This window comes from Muntiacus reevesi, chromosome 19 (assembly GCF_963930625.1).
Source record: "Muntiacus reevesi chromosome 19, mMunRee1.1, whole genome shotgun sequence".
Classification (NCBI taxonomy): Eukaryota; Metazoa; Chordata; class Mammalia; order Artiodactyla; family Cervidae; genus Muntiacus; species Muntiacus reevesi.
The window spans coordinates 8,955,930-8,976,958 of NC_089267.1; the positions used below are offsets into that span (position 1 = coordinate 8,955,930).

At 36.1% G+C, this 21,029-nt stretch overlaps 1 protein-coding gene across 4 annotated transcripts in view; it reads left to right on the top strand.

Moving 5' to 3' along the window:
• FAM135A (family with sequence similarity 135 member A) overlaps positions 1-21,029 on the top strand; it is a 160,786-nt gene that overhangs the window by 50,351 nt on the left and 89,406 nt on the right. Inside the window, exon 1 of one of the 4 annotated variants that reach the window (XM_065911359.1) lies at positions 13,557-13,629. The exons of the other annotated variants lie outside the window; for them this stretch is intronic. The gene's annotated coding sequence lies outside the window, so the exon portion shown is untranslated. Of the gene's footprint in view, positions 1-13,556; positions 13,630-21,029 lie in introns of those variants that run through there. 4 annotated transcript variants of the gene reach the window in all.

The following is a 21,029-nucleotide window of genomic DNA, read 5'->3' on the forward strand; positions in this document are numbered from 1 at the left end:
TGGGATTGATTCCTTAATTTCTCTTTCTGATTTTTCATCGTTAGTCTATAGAAATGCAAGTGATTTCTGTGTATTGATTTTGTATCCCGAGACTTTGCTAAATTCGCTGGTTAGCTCTAGTAATTTTCTGATACTATCTTTAGTGGTCATGTATGGATGTGAGAGTTGGACTGTGAAGAAAACTGAGCACCGAAGAATTGATGCTTTTTGTTGGGGTCCTTTAATGCACCGGAACCTAGTGGTACGGAGTCGACGATAAGAAAGTAAAAGAGAGAAAGAGAGAGGGAGAAAGAGAGAGAGAGACAAAAAAGACCCGGGGACCTAAGCTCTGATGGAGCAAAGGTGATTTAATGATTTTTCTATGAGTATATATAGGCTACAGTACAAGAAGCTTCTTTCGGGAATGATAGAGATCAGAAAACCAAATGTATAGCAACTGTTACCAAGGGGACAAGGGGTAATGTTAGTCACAAGGTCAGGCACAATCCATATCTCAAGAAAGGGGAAGGAGATTAAGCTGTTTTGTCCTAAGGAGAATGTTTACTAAAGGAGACTCATGCTTGCCTCACACAATGACCTCAGTCCCTGGGAGCAGCGTGCTGTTCCACTTGAAGAGGGACAAAGGACTCATGAGAGACAGCATGCAGGAATCCTCCCATCAAACATTCCCTGACAATTCCCCCTTATTTATTTATAATATTTGTAAGAAGAGTTCTGACCATCAGAGTTTGTTTAGTTTTGACAATCTTTGCATGAAGGCAACGGTAGACAACAAATATAATTGTTAAGACAATCACCAAAATTATGGTTCCAGATCCAATGCTATGAGTAAGACTTTGAAACCATCCACGTGGGTCTAGCCCAGATAATTGATCAGTTAATTGTTTAGCTAAAGTTTCCATATCAATGGAAGAGGGCAGATTATTAGAAAAAGTTTCAAATATTTCTTTTTGTAATAATTGTACATTCAGAGAGACATTATCATGTATGTTTTGTAAATGAAACTTGATTTGTTCCCAGTTGTAGGCACTATTATTAAAATGAACAGGAGTAACACAAAATTGAGTAGAATTCTAGTCACATTTTAGCATCACCTGTTTTCGTACATCTGTTAATTGATCTCTAACCCATTCGATGGCTGTTTTCAGTTCCTGTATTTCTTCTTGAATTTCCTCATCTATCTGAGTCTGAGTGGCCCATATACTATGGGCATGTTTAGTCCAATTTTGAATAAAATTGTGTGTCTGAATAGAGGTTTATAAAGCAACACCAGTGACAGCAGCAGTGGTGCAAATGGCTATTAATCCCAAAATACTAAAAATCAGCCATCCAATGAATCGTTTAGATCACCGGAGCAATTTAGTAAGCAACCGGGAAGCAAGTCCAGCCATGGGACCTTCTTCCCAGGGCCGTTGGAGATTTATTGGTAACCATAGACTACGTCGAGATCGAAGAATTAAAAGAGAGTCATACCTTAAGGAAATAGAGGAGTTAAGACAAGTATATAATCTGCAATTTATGCAAGTTACAGAATGTATAGTCTTATTGAATTGTAAGTTTCCTATAGCTATAACAAAAGGAAATGGAACACAGGCTTGTATAAAATATGATTGATTATAGTGAAAGAAATAATTGCTATAGCTATGATTGGTCCCTGCGGAATGTCTGGTCCAAGTCCCAAGTTCTTCGGTGTTTGCAGCAAGTTTTCAGATGTCCCATTGTTTAGGCCCAATCTGTTTATCAAAGATGATTCGAGGACGAGTTGGGGGCCATTCCATCATCAAGCTAGCCAAGAAGTCCTCTGTCATGGTAATGTTCTATTGTAGTATTAGTAACCTTCCATGTTACTTGAGTAATACAATCATACATAGTATTGTTAATATCATCTGAGCAGTTCAATAACCACATACTATGGGGTCCCCAATTGACAGTTGTATGATTAGCTATAAACATTAATTTTTCTTGTTTGGCCTGACATTAGTCCCAATGAACAGGAATATATTTAAAGTTCTTATTAGTAACCCCTTGGCATGTTGTTCTTTGTTCTTTCCCTGATTTTTTCTCTAAAGTTTCAGTAGTATAAACATGGTTCACTGACAAAGAAAGGGTAGTAAATAACCCAAGTAGTGTCCAAAAATCCTTTTTTGGAGGCAGGACGAAAGCCCAAGTTTGTCGACTAACGTTTGTACATAATTTTGCTGGGCCCATACATAAAGGAAGGACTTCATAACCTAGAACGATATTAATTAGTTTTTCTTTTTCTTCAGGATGAGAGAGCCCCTCCAGTTCCAAGGAGGGGGCATATGTGTTGACTTGTTAGTGGATATGATTGGTTCTATATCTGTCCATTTTACAACCTACAATAAAAAAGGGGGGTTAGGTATATAAGCCCAGTAAGTGTGATCAATCAGGTCAGCCTGAGCGGGGGAAGCAAAAGCAAGCATAGCGAAGAAAAATATTTTTAGGATTCCGAGGCATTCCCTGTTGAGAAATCAGGTTTTCAGTTTAATTAGTTAGGGTTTTTATCTGTCCCCAAGTAGGGAGATCATAATGTCGATGATGTTGAGTGCAGCGTTTTTTGGAAATTTTTAATGTCGCCATGGCTTATATTGGAATTCTTTCTTCCTGGGTTTTTTGCTGTTTCATCTCTAGTCTGAATGCTGGGGGCCCCCTTAGGTTGAATCTTCTGAAGAGGAAGTAATGTGAGCTCGTTGGATCCATCTGGAGAAATAGAAGCATATCTTTTCCCTGTAAGATTAGTTTCTTAGACTTCTATTGATTAGTTAACCCGTTTTGATATCAAATGGGCAAAGGAAAGGAGGTGTCCTTTAATGTTTCAAAACTTCTTTTTTTGTTTGTTTGTTTTTTGCTTTTGTCAAAACATCTCTTTGTGGTAAGTTTAAAAACTTTAAAACAAATAAGGCTATATTAACAATAGTTATAAAAAGAGAGGAAAGAGATAATGATGAAAACATTCTTAGGAAATATTTCAGTCCAAATGAAAACAAATCATTCAGAAATCTGTTTGGGACTGGTATTTGGCTGTAGTTTGTGTTATTTGGGGCAAAGAATTAGGAGTAACCATTTAAATATTTTTTCCTAAGTGAAATTATTGAAAAGGTGATGCAGAACAACTTGACAAATGAAATGTTGCTCACATCCAAATATGTTTGACCTTGTCCTTGAAAAAGAAATGCAGCTTAGCAACTGTTGAATCTCACTGTTCAGTGTGTTAAAGAGGATGACTACACTTCCAAGACAGACCTGAAAAGAAGGCAAACATTCCGCATTTCTGATATTCTTAGGAACAAATAATCCATTCGGGAAATGGTGTCTTTTTTTTTTTTTTTTTTAATGCCATTTTCACCCTGCTTTAAGAATCCTACACACTGGGAACAGAAATAGTCACACCAACAATAGTTATAGGCTTAAAGACTACATTACACCAGAATCTAGCAAAGTTTGCTTTGGACAAGGAAGACAGACGTGTTCCTGTGTATTTTCTCTTATTTAAATTTTTATTTGCAGTTACAGTGTGTAATGTGTTTGTCCAATCATGTCTTGTGTTTGTGGACTATAAGGAATGTCTGCAATCTGTTTAATAGAGAATGAATGTAAAAATTGTTTGAACTGCTTAGAAATATAGGCAGAGTCATTGTCTGCTTTTATAGAATTAGGTGTTCTCATTATCGTGAAGTAAGTTGATAGGTGGGTTATAACATGTTGTGTAGTCTTACCTTAGAGAAGTGTTGCCCCTAGAAAAGAAGAATTTGTATTGATTGAGACATGTAAGAAGGAAGAGGAAGAAAGTTTAGGACAATGAGCTACATCAATTTGCCATAAAATTTTCCTTCATTTGTCATAAGCCTTTTTAAAATTCCAGCACTAAATATCTTTAAAAGTTAAAAGGCCAAAACAAAGTATGATAGCATAATAAACAAATGCAATGTTTATTTCAAATAAACATACCATACTTTGTGGTTTTCACTGTGATCCACCCAAGCATTTCAACTGCATTTTCTAATATATTTGCAGTCTGAATGTATCTGCTGACCAAAGTTAATTTTGTTAAATATTGTCTTTTCAGAATTTTTCTCTTATTTCCAATTTGGTTTAATTTGGAGAAAGAACATTTGCTGTAGCTAGAACAACAATGAAAAACTAGTCTAGTAAAGCTTATATAAATACCACTTTATTCTATAATAAATGTTTCAACAATTAAAAAAATATTTTTGTATTCATCATTTTATTTGCCATTTCTTATATCTTTCTATTAAAAGCATATATTTTACTTTTCTATAGCAACCATGAAATATCTTGTATGTTAGCATTTTATGGACCATTGAACATATTTTTCAAATCATATATATATATCCATTCCTATATAAATATATATTTATATTCATTAACAGCTCAAAATCTCTTTAACTCTTCTGCAAGAAAAACCCCTTTTAAGAGTAAGCCAATGTTCAGCAATTAACGCTTCAAAATCTTACTTCATTTGGAAATGACCCAGCCATTCAACAAACTTCTATTACTTAGTTCAGCACAACTCTAGAAACCTAAGTCACTCTAATCCCAAGAGATGGCTCTAGATTATAGATAACAGATCATTCTATCAAAAATACAATTATTTCTAAGAGCTTATCTAAAAGTTTTTATCTCATCTATATATTTGTGTATATAGATATATAAAGAGTTACCTTTTTGTTGACAAACTTAGTTTACCTTAAACCAAGGCATAATAAAAGTATTATATAATGTTGATGACTTAAGACATGTCCCAACTAGATTAACAAATAGTTATATTTAAATCACATTCACATTTAAATAAACATTATACCCAACGTTGAACACCCTTCAGTTTATGTAAAGCTGAATCCAAATAGAGCTCATTAATTCTACACTATCCAAAAACAAAGACATACATTGAGACATAGAAAATTTTAGATCATAGGCATAGTTCTCCATTTGAAATTTAAAATATCCTTTTGTTTTATTTATTTTGAGCTCCACCAATTTGTTAATGGCTGGAGTCCTAGATAGAGTGGGCTGTGTATCCCAAGGACATGATAAGAGTTAACGTAAGGTTTTTTCTTAGGCCTATTTTTGTTTCCCAGGCAGAACTGGAGCTCAAAAAAAAAATATTTTAACAAGTTAACCTTTTCCTAACTGCACATGCAAGAAGAACTGGTTTTGCAATTTCAAAAAAGATTTTATTTTCATCAGTTTCCTCCAGAGTCTAAAGAATATCATAGCCATTTAGTGTCAAAAATATCATTTCTCTTTTTTGTAGCTATAGTGTATTATTAATGATATATGCATGAGGGAATTGTTGTCACATAGGAAGTAAAACCTTGGCTACAAAATTTTGACAAATACTAGAACTGTTATGGAGACGGCAATGACATCTTATTTCAGTACTCTTGTCTGGAGAATCCTAGGGATGGGGGAGCCTGGCGGGCTGACATCCATGTGCTCACATGGAGTAGGACATGACCGAAGTGACTTAGCAGCAGCAGTAGCAGGACTTTTAAGCATACCTTGAGGTAACATAGTCTATTGAAATCTTTTATGAGGCCCGATAAGATTAGGATAAGGGAGAGAGAAAGTGAATCTCTCCCGGCCTAAAGGGTGTAAAGGTATATTTAAAAGGCAATCTTGTGAATCAGTAATAATAATGTGCCAATTTTGAGGAATAGTAATAGGTGATGGGATCTCTGGTTGCAATGTACCCATAGGTTTCATAAAAGAATTAACTTTTCTAAACTCTGTTAAGAGACACCATTTGTTATGTTTCTTTTTTATAACAAAAATAGAGTTCCAAAAAGAGCAAGATTCTTCAATATGTTTCAATTTTAATTGTGTGTTTATAAGTTCTTTAGTAGCTTGTAATTTTTCTTTTGTAAGGGGCCATTGCTTTGTCCAAATAGGCTCATAGTTTTTCTTAGTTATTTTAATAATTGTTTTGTTTGTTAAATGAGCAGTGGCCCCTAGGAAAAATGTGGAATGTATATCTGAGTTTGCCATTGTATAAGTAAGTCCCTTCCTATTAGAGTAAAGGGTACATTTATCACATAAGGTTTTAATGTTGCAGGTTGGCTTTCTGGTCCCTCACATGAATATATTTGAACACTTTGATAAACTTCTTGTACTTTAGTTTGAGAAATTCTTGAATTTGGCAAGAGACCTTTTGTACAGGCCAGGATTTGGGCCATAAATATTTGGAAATAATAGTAATATCAGATCCAGTGTCAAGGAGACCAGAAAATCTTTTACCATTAATTTTGATATTTATATTTGGTCGGGCATACTCAGATACTAATGATGTCCACAAAGATTGTTTTTGATCTGTACTGTCAAACCTATCTGTCCGTACATTATTAGAGGAATTAATAGAAACGTAAGGTAAAAGAAGTAATTGAGCAATTTTGTCCCCCTTTTTGAATTGCCATAGAATCTGAGATGACATCAGAATTTGAATCTCTCCTTTATAATCTGAGTCAATTATTCTAGGGTGAACAGTAATTCCTTTAGAAGTCAGACTAGATCGGCCAAGCAAAAGACCAAAAATTTGTGGGGGCAGGGGTCCAAAGAGTCCGGTAGGCACTCTAGTAGGGACTGTTTGAGGGTAAAGGAAAAAATCATTTAGGGCTGGTATATCGACGGCAGCACTGCCGGATGTTGAGGGTTTGAGGGAAAAGATAGAATTTGCTCCTGTTTGGAGTTTCCTGGAATAGGTTTTCCATCAATATCAAATTTAAATTTACAACTTTTGGCCCAGTGCATTCTTCTACGGCAGCGAGGGCAAATTTTTTGGTATTTTATTTTATTTTATTTTTTTTTTAGATTTTTTGGTATTTTATTAGCCTTCTTAGGGCAGTCCCTTTTTAAATGATTTTTATCTCCACACAATTAAAGCATCTTTCATTTCCCTTTTTAAAGATAATAGCCATTGCCTCAATCAGCATTTGCATCTTTTGAGCTTCTGATCCTAGATTGTGATAAGCTTTTAAGTAATCAATAATAATTTTAGTCTCACAAATTGCAGCTATAGCTCTTTGACATTTTTGATTTGCATTCTCATAAGCAAGTAATTTCTCTAGCTGTTTTTTGGTTTCTTCTCCGATTACAGTACAGGAAATAGTAGCTTCTAATCTAGTTTAAAAATTAAGATAACTTTTCATTAGGTTCCAACAAATGAGAGACTTTTGGAGTTGTGACTGTTGGCAGAGGAGAAGCATTTGGAGCAGCCAGGGCAGGGCTAGTAAGAAAATTTTGAGATATTTTGTATTGATTTAATTGGGCCTTTTGTAAAGTTTAATCATTTAATTTATATTTATGTAATAAGTGTTCTGTCTGTTGCTGAATATTGGAAGGGCTAGAATGTACCTTGAAATGGCAAAATTATAGCTTTAATAAGAGCCCATAGGGGCTAGAGATCAATTGGAATATTTTTTCCTTGTTTGGCTGCTCATTTAACATTTTCTTTGACCTGGAGCCAAATTTCTAAATCAAAACTGCATTTATCAGAAAACTAAGGATTATGTTCAACTGCTGTTTGAAGGCAAGCCTCTATTCATTGCCATAAAGCCAGAAGTCCCTGAAATTTAAACAAATGGTGAAGTAAAGTAGAAAAATAACGGGGCTGGCCAGCCGTTTGACCCATGCCTTAGTACTTACCGACCTCAATAGGTCCCTGAGTCACTCCGCCCGATATGCCACGTATACCAGTGTCCCTGTTCCTTGGCGCCATTTGTTGGGGCCCTTTAATGGACTGGAACCTAGTGGTACGGAGTCGACGATAAGAAAGTAAAAGAGAGAAAGAGAGAGGGAGAAAGAGAGAGAGAGACAAAAAAGACCCGGGGACCTAAGCTCTGATGGAGCAAAGGTGATTTAATGATTTTTCTATGAGTATATATAGGCTACAGTACAAGAAACTTCTTTCGGGAATGATAGAGATCAGAAAACCAAATGTACAGCAACCGTTACCAAGGGAACAAGGGGTAATGTTAGTCACAAGGTCAGGACACAATCCATATCTCAAGAAAGGGGAAGGAGATTAAGCTGTTTTGTCCTAAGGAGAATGTTTACTAAAGGAGACTCATGCTTGCCTCACACAGTGACCTCAGTCCCTGGGAGCAGCGTGCTGTTCCACTTGAAGAGGGACAAAGGATTCATGAGAGACAGCATGTAGGAATCCTCCCATCAAACATTCCCTGACAGCTTTTGAACTGTGGTGTTGGAGAAGACTCTTGAGAGTCCCTTGGACTGCAAGGAGATCCAACCAGTCCATCCTAAAGGAGATCAGTCCTGGGTGTTCATTGGAAGGACTGATGCTGAAGCTAAAACTCCAGTACTTTGGCCACCTCATGCAAAGAGTTAACTCATTGGAAAAGACCCTGATGCTGAGAGGGGTTGGGGGCAGGAGGAGAAGGGGACGATAGAGAATGAGATGGCTGGATGGCATCACCGACTCGATGGACATGAGTTTGAGTAGGCTCCAGGAGTTGGTAATGGACAGGGAGGCCTGGTGTGCTGCGATTCATGGGGTCGCAAAGAATCGGACACGATAGAGCGACTGAACTGAACTGATCTTTAGGGTTTTCTGTGTTCAGTATCATGTCATCTGCAAACAGTGAGAGCTTTACTTCTTTTCTGATTTGGATTCCTTTTATTTCCTTTTCTTCTCTGATTGCTGTAGCTAGGACTTCCAGAATTATGTTGAATAATAGTGGTGAGTGTGGACACCCTTGTCTTATTCCTGATCTTAGGGGGAGTGCTGTCAGTTTCTCACCATTGTAGACAATGTTTGCTGTGGGCTTATCATATATGGCCTTTACTATGTTGAGGTAGGTTCCTTCTATGCCCATTTTTTGAAGAGTTTTAAGCATAAATGGGTGCTGAATTTTGTCAAAGGCTTTTTCTGCATCTATTGAGATTATCATATGGTTTTTATCTTTCAATTTGTTAATATGGTATATCACATTGATTGACTTGTGAATATTGAAGAATCTTTGCATTATTGGAATGAACCCAACTTGATCATGGTGTATGAGCTTTTTGATGTGTTGCCAAATTCTGTTTGCTAGAATTTTGTTGAGGATTTTTGCATGTAAATTCATCAGTAATATTGGCCTGAAGTTTTCTTTTTTCATGTTGTCTTTGTCTGGTTTTGGTATCAGGGTGATGGTGGCCTTGTAGAATGAGTTTGAAAGTGTTCCCTCCTCTGCGATTTTTTGAAAGAGTTTTAGAAGGATAGGCATTTGCTCTTCTCTAAATGTTTGATAGAATTCTCCTGTGATGCCGTCTGGTCCTGGGCTTTTGCTTTTTGGGAGATTTTTGGTCACAGCTTCAATTTCAGTGCTTGTAATTGGGTTGTTCATACTTCCTGGTTTAGTCTTGGAAGATTGAACTTTTCTAAGAATCTGTCCATTTCTTCCAAGTTATCCATTTTATTATCATATAGTTCATTATAGTCCCTTAGAATCCTTTGTATTTCTGCATTGTCTGTTGTAACCTCTCTTTTTTTCATTTCTAATTTTGTTGATTTGATTCTTCTCTCATTTTTTCGTGATGAGTGTGACTAAAGGTTTGTCAATTTTGTTCATTCTCTCAAAGAACCAGATTTTAGTTTTATTAATCTTTACTCATTGTTTCTTTCATTTCTTCTTCATTAATTTCTGTTCATATCTTTATGATTTCTTTCTTTCTACTAATTTTTGGGTTTTTTTGTTCTTATTTTTCCAGTTGTTTTAGGTGTAGTTAGGCTGTCTATTCAATGTTTTTCTTGTTTCTTGAGGTGAGATTTTATTGCTATAAACTTCTCTCTTAGGACTGCTTTTGCTCCATCCCAAATGTTTTGAGTTTTCATGTTTTCATTGTCATTTGTTTCTAGAAATTTTTTTATTTCCCTTTTGTTGTCTTCAGTAACCTTTTGGTTATTTAGAAATGTGTTGTTTAATCTCCATGCATTTGTGTTTCTTACAGTGTTTTTCATGTGATTGATATCTAGTCTCATAGCATTGTGGTCAGAAAAGATGCGTGATATGATTTCAATTTTCTTAAATTTACTGAGGTTTGGTTTGTGACCCAAGATGTGGTCTCTCCTGGAGAGTGTTCCATGTGCATTTGAGCAGAAGGTGTATTCTTCTGCATTTGGATGGAATGTCCTGAAGATATCAGTGAGATCCATCTCATCTAATGTATCATTTAAGACTTGTGTTTCCTTATGAATTTTCTGTTTTGATGATCTATCCATTGGTGTGAGTGGGGTGTTAAAGTCTTCTACTATTATTCTGTTACTGTCAGTTTCTCCTTTATGTCAGTTAATGTTTGTCTTATATATTGAGGTACTCCTATGTTGGGTTTATAGATATTTACAATTATTACGTCTTCCTCTTGGATTGATCCCTTGATCATTATGTAGTGTCCTTCCTTATCTCTGGTAATCTTCTTTATTTTAAGGTCTGTTTTGTTTGATATGAGGATTGCTACTCCAGCTTTCTTTTGCTTCCCATTTGCATGGAATATATTTTTCCATCCACTCAGTTTCAGTCTATATGTGCCCTGAGGTCTAAAGTGAATTTCTTGTAGACAGCATATATATGGGTCTTGTTTTTGTATCCATTCAGCCAGTTTGTGGCTTCCCTTGTGGCTCAGCTGGTAAAGATTCTGCCTGCAATGCAGGAGACCTGGGTTCGATCCCTGCGTTGAGAAGATCCTCTGGAGAAGGGAAAGGCTACCCACTCAAGTATTCTGGCCTGGAGAATTCCATGAACTGTATAGTCCATGGAGTTGCAAAGAGTTGGACACGACTGAGCAACTTTCACTTTCAGCCAGTCTGTGTCTTTGGTTGGAGCATTTAATTCACTTACATTTAAAGTAATTATTGGTATATATGTTCCTATTGCTATTTTCTTAATTGTTTGGGGTTGATTTTGTAGATCTTTTTTCTTCTGTTACATTTCTTGACTATATAAGTCCGTTTAACATTTGTTGTAAAGCTAATTTGGTGGTACTGAATACTCTTAACTTTTGCTTGTCTGAAAAGCCTTTGATTTCTCCATCAATTTTGAACGAGGTCCTTGCCAGGTACAGTCATCTTGTTTATAGGTTTTTCCGTTTCAGTACTTTAAATATATCCTGCCATTCCCTTCTGGCTTTCAGAGTTTCTGCTGAAAGATCAGCTGTTAAACGTATGGGATTTCCCTTGTATGTTATTTGTTGCTTCTCCCTTGCTGCTTTTAATATTCTTTCTTTGTGTTTAGTCTTTGTTCATTTGATTAGTATGTGTCTTGGATGTTTCTCCTTGGGTTTATCCTGTATGGGACTCTTCGTGCCTCTTGGACTTGATTGACTATTTCCTTTTCCATGTTGGGGAAATTTTCATCTATAATCTCTTCAAAAATTTTCTCTTCTTCTGGGACCCCTATAATTTGAATGCTCGTGTGTTTGATATGGGCCCAGAGGTCTCTGAGACTATCCTCAGCTCTTGTCATTCTTTTCACTTTCTTCTGCTCTTCAGAAGTTATTTCCACCATTTTATCTTCCAGCTCACTGATTCTTCTGCTTCAGATATTCTGCTATTGATTCCTTCTAGAATATTTTTAATTTCAGTATTTGTGTTGTTTGTCCCTATATGTTTATTCTTTAATTCTTCTAGGTCTTTGTTAATTGATTTTTTTCATTTTCTTCATTTTGCCTTCAAGGTTTTTGATTATCTTTACTATCATTATTCTGAGTTTTTTTTTCAGGTAGTTTGCCTATTTCCTCTTTATTTATTTGGACTTCTGTGTTTCTAGTTTGTTCCTTCATTGGTGTAGTATTTCTCTGCCTTTCATTATTTTTTTTTAACTTACTGTGTTTGAGGTCTTCTTTCCCAGGCTTCAAGGTTGAATTCTTTCTTCCTTTTGGTTTCTGCCCTCTAAGGTTGGTCCAGTGGTTTGTGTAAGTTTCTTATAGAGTGAGATTTGTGCTGAGTTTTTGTTTGTTTGTTTGTTTTCCTCTGATGGGCAAAGCTGAGTGAGTTGGTGATCCTTTCTGCTGATGATTTGGATTGTATTTTTGTTTTGTTTGTTGTTTAGATGAGACATGCTGCACGAGGTGCTATTGGTGGTTGGGTGATGCCGGGTCTAGTATTCTAGTGTTTTCCTTTGTGTGAGTTCTCACTATTTGCTACTCCATAGGGTTAGTTCTCTGGTAGTCTAGGATCTTGGAGTCAGTACTTCCACTCCAAAGGCTCAGGGCTTGACCTTTGAGGCTTCAGGTGTGGTACTCTGGTCATTTCCTGTAGCAGTGAATGACATATTCTCTTCAGTTCAGTCAGTTCAGTCACTCAGTCATGTCCGACTCTTTGTGACCCCATGAATTGCAGCACACCAGGCCTCCCTGTTCATCACCAACTCCTGGAGTTTACTCAAACTCATGTCCATCGAGTCGGTGATGCCATCCAGCCATCTCATTCTCTGTCGTCCCCTTCTCCTCCTGCCCCCAACCTCTCTCAGCATCAGGGTCTTTTCCAATGAGTCAACTCTTTGCATGAGGTGGCCAAAGTACTGGAGTTTTAGCTTCAGCATCAGTCCTTCCAATGAACACCCAGGACTGATCTCCTTTAGGATGGACTGGTTGTATCTCCTTGCAGTCCAAGGGACTCTCAAGAGTCTTCTCCAACACCACAGTTCAAAAACATCAATTTTTTGGCACTCCACTTTCTTCCCAGTCCAACTCTTACATCCATACATGACCACAGGAAAAACCATAGCCTTGACTAGACGGACCTTTGTTGGCAAAGTAATGTCTCTGCTTTTTAATATGCTATCTAAGTTGGTCATAACTTTCCTTCCAACAGTAAGCATCTTTTAATTTCATGGCTGCAGTCACCATCTGCAGTGATTTTGGAGCCCAGAAAAATAAAGCCTGACACTGTTTCCCCTGTTTCCCCATCTATTTCCCATGAAGTGGTGGGACCAGTTGCCATGATCTTAGTTTTCTGAATGTTGATCTTTAAGCCAACTTTTTCACTCTCCTCTTTCAGTTTCATCACGAAGCTTTTTAGTTCCTCTTCACTTTCTGCGTAAGGGTGTCTTTATGAAATTCATGTTGAGTCCCAAGAGAATATAACTCTCTTCCACTTGGATTTCTGACCAAATAAAGTAACAGGGACCTGACTCACCTTTCAGTTAAACATATATGTATGTGCTGTATTTAGTCACTCAATCCTGTCCAACTCTTTGCAATCCCATGGACTACAACCCTCTAGGCTCTTCTGTCCGTGGGGATTCTCCAGGCAAGAATACTAGAATGGGTTGCCAGAACATCTGTGTATATCTATTTTTTTTCAGATTCTTTTCCTGTAATTTTCTTTTCCTAAGTTTGTTTGTCTGGCTTCTGTATCAGGGTGGTACTAGCCTTGTAAATTAGTTTGAAAGTGTTTCTTGCTAGTCAGTTTTTGAAAGAGCTTGAGAAGGATTAGTATTAATTCTTCTTTATATGTTTGGTAGATTTCACCTATGAAGACTTCTGATCCTGGACTATTATTTTGTTGGGAGATTTATTAGTGATTCAGTTACCTTACTCATTACTGGTCTGTGCAGATTTTCTGTTTTTTCATCACTCAGTCTTGATAAGGTACGTCTCTAGGAATTTATCCATTTCTTCTAAGTTATCTAATTTGTTGGGGTTATTGTTCATCATAGTCTTTTATTCCTTGTATTTCTGTGGTATTTGTTGTAATATCTCCTGTTTCACTTATAGCTTTATTTGAGTCATCTCTTTTTTTATAGATTTGTCAATTTTGTTTATTTTTCAAAAAAACCCAGTTTCATTCATCTTTTCTGTTGTCTTTCTTACCTCTATTTCATTTACTTCTACTCTGATCTTGGTTATTCCCTTCCTTCTGCTAACTTTGGGCTTTGTTGTTCTTTTTCTAGTTTCTTGAGGTGTAAGGTTATGTTGTTTGAGACCTTTCCAGGTCATTGGTATGACAGAAATATTACAAGTAATTAATATTTTTTGCAGAGTAATATTATTTTGACATTGTGAAAATTTGTGTTTCAGAAATACCTAAATGAGCCTTCTTTCTAAGTGCCTTTTGCTAGGCACTGTTATTTTGTTTTTTATTAGTTATAAATCTAGATTTAGTCATTGTTGTTACCCATTCAGTTTCAAGTTTCTGATACAGTCAACTATATATTATTGACTGTGAGATGTCAGTGACCTGATAGCTTGCTAGTTTTCAAAAGAAAGTATCTTAAAAGTAAATTGTTTATAGTAGACACCAGTTTTTATAAGAGTCACCTGGATTTGGAAAACAGTAGACTTCCATGATATGTAATTTTAACCTATAGAGAAAGCATTATGTATGTATAAATAAAACATTATACCAGAAATTTTTTAAGAGATTGCATGAAAGAGTGAAAGTGTTAGTCACTCATTCATGTCTGACTCTTGCAACCCCACAGACTGTAGCCTTCCAGGCTCCTCTGCTGTATACTTTCAATTAAATTATAGCAGCCAAAATGGCAAACACATGAACTAGATTTTTGACAGCAGGAAAAAAATATGTAAACATTTTTTTACACTTTTTTCTCACTTTAAAAAAAAATAGCCAACTTCTGTCTCTCATGCCTGAAATGTAGAAACTAATATGATTACACAAGATCTTTTTTATTCCAAATGTTTTATCAGTGTTTTTTCTTTAACTATAGTTTGGAATGTCATATTTTTGTTCTTTATGGTACACAAAGGTGTAGACATTTACTAATAAAGTAGCCCTGAATGCATTGTGAGATATGCTGCTTTTCCTGCCCAGTACCAGAAATGGTTATCTTTCATGTGTGTGTCATATTCCACAGCTTCTGAACCATCCTCTGAAGCCTCCATGGTGATATAAATCTGTCATTCCAGTTGTATTTCCTACCATGCTACCTCAGAATAGCCTATTATGTGGAATGTTAAAGTTAATATGAAAATTACAGAATAATGGTTGATGCAGTGTGGTGACTTATTAGAGGCTTATAGCTATAGTAGATGCAGTATTATGTTCTCATGTTCAAGTGAGTTTCCTCACCAACAGTCTGACAAGCAAAGAGCATAGCAGGCAGCCAGTTTATTCCAGTCCAAGAGGTTCTTTTTCTTTCTTTCCTTCTTCCTCCAAGATTTGTCCCATTTTAAAATCATTTTTAAGAGTCCTTGAAATGTATGTACCTTTTATTTTTTTACCTTTTTAATTTTAGTAAATTTGTTAGGAAAATGTATCCTTTCAAAAGTTTTTTGCCTTCAGAAATTACTCCTATGTATTTAACTGACTTTCTTTTAATAAATATATACCACTGACTTCTAGACTCATCTTTGAAAACAACATAAATATCTTTATGTTAAGTCTCTTTTCACTTCTGTTCCTTAGTAGTTGACTTTTTCTTCCAAGGTCTTGACTTTTCTCTGTACTTTTTATTAACATGTCCTATTTTTCTTCTAATTCAAATTTGTGCTTTTATCTCAAGACTGTTTCTTTCCAGGTTTATATTCTACCATATCCTACACCTTATGTATATTTCTGGAAATCTTTTGGAAAGAAGGGAAAAAATGATTTTGTCTGAAAAAATGTAGGGCAGGTTAGACGGGTTGGGAATTTTATTGCAACATATTTAAATTATTTCCAGCATGAGATTGTGCTGACAGGGAGAGGTTTGGGTCAGCACATAGCTGTCATCTGTAGTAACATCAGCCATGAAAGACAATGCGCATTTATGGGCTGTTGGAAATGGAATAATAACAGTGCATTCAGAGATTTCTACAACAGAGAGGACATTGCTGGTTCATGGAAGCTGGCCCCAGCTTGAAAGGTTAGAGGACTGTGTACAATTTCGATAAAAAGTTGAGTAGCAACTAGCCATTTCTAATAGTGATAGTATTTTTTATAAAGAAATATATACTGTTTTATTTGCTGTTTGATATGCATCCCTTTTCTCTGAAAAACAAAAAACTTTTTGTAAATAGTATATGCAAATAGTTAAAGATCCATTAATCCAGAAAGATTAGTAGTGAAAAGCATAGCTCCTTCTCTAGATGCATCCACTTTTAACTGTTTCTCTAGTCCTAATGGTTTCCTCTCCATGGACATTCCACATCCGGTGATGATAAATGACAATTCTCACACCACTTCCTCTCCTCCTGCTTTTTAAAAGAGATACCATTAATCCCACATCTCTCATTGATCATCACTGGAACTTCATATGATACATTTAAAGCTAAATATGACAGATCTCTCATTTTGAAAAGTAAAGATATACATAATCTTACCTCTTTTTTCAAATTTTCTTTTTCTGTCAACTTTGCAGCCTGTTAGATATATCCTTTGTTTTACATTATCAAGATTGCTAACATTCATATTCAGATTTGGAGCTGTAGTTAAATCTTGTATATTTTGTCTATGGGTTTATTCCAAATGTTAAAAACAAGTAAACAGCATTTGCATTTTTATGGTAACACAAGAGGGAAAGAGTTTATATAATTGAAATGAGTTTCCAACATAAAGAAGAAGAGTTTCTGGCAAGACAAGGCAAATCTAGTTCCTGTTTTGGCATTGATCAGGTCACCTGTGACATCGAGATAGCTATATAGTTCTGTTTTGTTGGAGTCAGAGATGCAGCTTCGTTGTGGTTAAGGAAGTAGTTATGTGGAATCAGGATACCAGCTTCCTTTTATGTTACCTGGAAAACTCAACCTCTTGCTGCGAGTTTCAGTTTCTCATCTGCAAAATGTTAACCTGCTTTACAATAAGTGAAAATTCATAGCAAACTGTGAAGAACCATATACATGTTGGGTATTATTAATGAACTTCTATTAATACAAGAAAGTAAGAAGCTGTCTAGAATGCTGTTTGTAAAGTATATGATATTGCAAAGAGCTGAAACTTACATTAAAATTAATTTGATGTTTTCCTATGATTTTTATATTTTCCATTATGCATTATAGCATATCTCATGTTAATAAGTAAATCTAATTTAAAAAAATCAATTAACCATTTCTTGGATAAGAAGTATGAACCAGAATGACCAGTCAGGAAGGGAAAACTCAAGGAAGGAAGAGACCTCAGAGAAGACCCTAGACTCTGTGACTTAAAAAGGAAATCTGGGTCCTTGGGCTTCCATTTCTATTCATATAAAACCAGCTTAATGTGCAGAGTATTTGAATTTAGACGTAACTAGTTTCAAGTCTTACTCTATCATTTACTAGCTGTAGAGTTTTAAGCAGATTATTCAGTTTCTCTGAGCCTTTCCTAATTAGTGAAATGGAAATAATCCATGTCTTACAGTTTGTTTTTGAAAGTTAAATGAGAAAATTCAGTAGAGAGGCCCAGTGTGGTGCTCTGTGAATATTGGGTGCCTTTGTCCTGCTTCTTTTTCTGTTTTAACTGCCCTAGATGTTAAAAAACTGAAAGAGGTAAACTCTGGGATCTCAGCACCTGTTGATGTTGGGAGAGACAGTCCCTGAATGAAGAAGAAGCTGACTGGGGCCATTTTCCTGCCTTTCCCTGCACCTTGTGTAAGGGCTAGCCTTGCTTGTGCACTGTGGAGCTGATTGACATGGTTTTGCCCTCTTCAGAACCATCTTTGGGTCTTTTCTTCCCCAATGAGACCCCTTTTCCCTGCTAGCATGGGTGTTCTGTGGTAAGCATAAGAGTTAACAACACATATGTGTTTGAACTAGTTTTTCAGTGCGTCATAGAGACCAGGCATAGCCTGTGGAGCAAACAGCAGTGACATTTACATCCTGGACAAATTATTTATGTTATCAGAGCCTTGGTATCTATAACATGGAAATTAATCCCTGCCCTGTAAGTTTGCCTGAAGGATTAACAACAATATATGTAAAACACAGTGCCTGGCACGTAGTAAGTGCTCTATAGATGGTAGCTAGTAGCTATAGTGAGAAGTAATAAAAAATAAGAAGTAATTAAAAGTAAGTTATTTTTCTTTTTATTGAATAAATTTAACATTTTTATTGAATAAATATAACATGCAAGTTTAACATTGTGTACAAGTTACTTTGATACATTTATATATTGTATTGTGATTACCATTGTAATAACGTCTATCATGTTACATAATTATAATACAGTATTGTCTTTATTCATTACATTGTGTAGTAGATCTGTATGGCTTATTTACTACTCATTTTTACCCTCAACTTATTTCACTTAGCATAATGGGCTCAAGGTCCATCCATGTTGTTGCAAATGACAGGATATCCTCCTTTCTTGTGGCTTAATAACATTGCATTGTGTATATTTCTACCACATCTTCTTTATCCTTTCATCTGTTAATGGGCACTGTGGGTTTGATTTGCATTTCCCTGATCATTAACCATGTTGAGCATCTTTTTACATGACTGTTGACCATTTTGGCATTATTTTTGGGAAAAAATCAATTTAGTTCTTCTATATGACTGCTATTTTTGAGGAGGAAGAAAGGGAAATTGTACAAAATTCAAGCAGTAACATGCAGGGAGTCTTATTACCAAAAAAGAATATTCTCCAATTTGATAGCAGCTTCACAACTAGATAAACATTTGAACTAATAAGAAATCAATCTGGCTTAACAAAAGGAAATTTTCAGCTATTTGTATTTGACCAGTGTTTTTCTAAGGCCATCTCTTCTGGATAAGATTCTTTGTTTGTATATATATTGCATTCTTCTTCCTACCTACTACCACCCAGTGTTTTTATAGTGGTTAAAAAAACTAATGTCAAGAAAAAAAAGGAAGTCTGGAAGTGAGGGCTAGTTATCAAAGTAAGGAAGGGTTGACCCAGTGCTTTGCCTTGGGGGCTTGTAATAAAGCATCAGCATTTTGGAATGCTGCTACAAGAACCATCTCTCTCTCCCCTGTTAGTTGTCTCCTTAAGCTCTACCTACCCACCAACCTTTCAGAGCCTTCCTTTGAGAGTCACTGAAATGTTGTGACAGTTTTGCTGAATTGTGAAGGTTGTCATGATTTGACCCCATCCTACGTGTCTGACTTTTGTTTCCTGCCATTGTCCCTGTTAGATTCTCTGGAACAAATTTGCTGGGTTTCACCTCCCTTGTATTCTGTGCACCTTCCTCCTCCTCTTCGTCTCCTTTATTAGCCTGTAAATGACTCCAAGCAGTGACACTAGGCCCTGTTGTCATAGCACGTTCTACAGGTCTCTTTCAGCTCTTAGCATCTTATAAATTTTTCCAGTTCATAAATGGAATTCTATTTCCAATATTCTGGAAGGTGGGTCATAGAGGACCCCACTGAGATTTATGTCGGAGAGTGTTTTGCCTATGTTCTCCTCTAGGAGTTTTATAGTTTCTGGTCTTACATTTAGATCTTTAATCCATTTTGAGTTTATTTTTGTGTATGGTGTTAGAAAGTGTTCTAGTTTCATTCTTTTACAAGTGGTTGACCAGTTTTCCCAGCACCACTTGTTAAAGAGGTTGTCTTTTTTCCATTGTATATCCTTGCCTCCTTTGTCAAAGATAAGGTATCCATAGGTTCGTGGATTTCTCTGGACTTTCTATTCTGTTCCATTGATCTATATTTCTGTCTTTGTGCCAGTACCATACTGTCTTGATGACTGTGGCTTTGCAGTAGAGTCTGAAGTCAGGCAGGTTGATTCCTCCAGTTCCATTCTTCTTTCTCAAGATTACTTTGGCTATTCGTGGTTTTCTGTATTTCCATACAAATTGTGAAATTATTTGTTCTGGTTCTGTGACAAATACCGTTGGTAGCTTGATAGGGATTGCATTGAATCTATAGATTGCTTTGGATAGAATAGCCATTTTGACAATATTGATTCTTCCAATCCATGAACACGGTATGTTTCTCCATCTGTTTGTGTCCTCTTTGATTTCTTTCATCAGTGTTTTATAGTTTTCTATGTACAGGTCTTTTGTTTCTTTAGGTAGGTATACTCCTAAGTATTTTATTTTTTTTGTTGCAATGGTGAATGGTATTGTTTCCTTAATTTCTCTTTCTGTTGTTTCATTGTTAGTATATAGGAATGCAAGGGATTTCTGTGTGTTAATTTTATATCCTGCAACTTTACTATATTCATAAAAGCAAAACTAAACAAATGGGACCTAATGAAACTTAAAAGCTTCTGCACTACAAAGGAAACTATAAGTAAGGTGAAAAGACAGCCCTCAGATTGGGAGAAAATAATAGCAAATGAGGAAACAGACAAAGGATTAATCTCAAAAATACACAAGCAACTCCTGAAACTCAATTCCAGAAAAATAAATGACCCAATCAAAAAATGGGCCAAAGAACTGAACAGACATTTCTCCAAAGAAGACATACAGATGGCTAACAAACACATGAAAAGATGCTCAACATCACTCATTATCAGAGAAATGCAAATCAAAACCACAATGAGGTACCATTACACGCCAGTCAGGATGGCTGCTATCCAAAAGTCTACAAGCAATAAATGCTGGAGAGGGTGTGGAGAAAAGGGAACCCTCTTACACTGTTGGTAGGAATGCAAACTAGTACAGCCACTATGGAAAACAGTGTGGAGATTCCTTAAAAAACTGGAAATAGAACTGCCATATGACCCAGCAATACCACTTCTGGGCATACACACCGAAGAAACCAGATCTGAAAGAGACACGTGTACCCCAATGTTCATCGCAGCACTGTTTATAATAGCCAGGACATGGAAGTAACCTAGATGCCCATCAGCAGATGAATGGATAAGGAAGCTGTGGTACATATACACCATGGAATATTACTCAGCCGTTAAAAAGAATTCATTTGAATCAGTTCTAATGAGATGGATGAAACTGGAGCCCATTATACAGAGTGAAGTAAGCCAGAAAGATAAAGAACATTACAGCATACTAACACATATATATGGGATTTAGAAAGATGGTAATGATAACCCAATATGCAAAACAGAAAAAGAGACACAGAAGTCCAGAACAGACTTTTGAACTCTGTGGGAGAAGGTGAGGGTGGGATGTTTCAAAAGAACAGCATGTATATTATCTGTGGTGAAA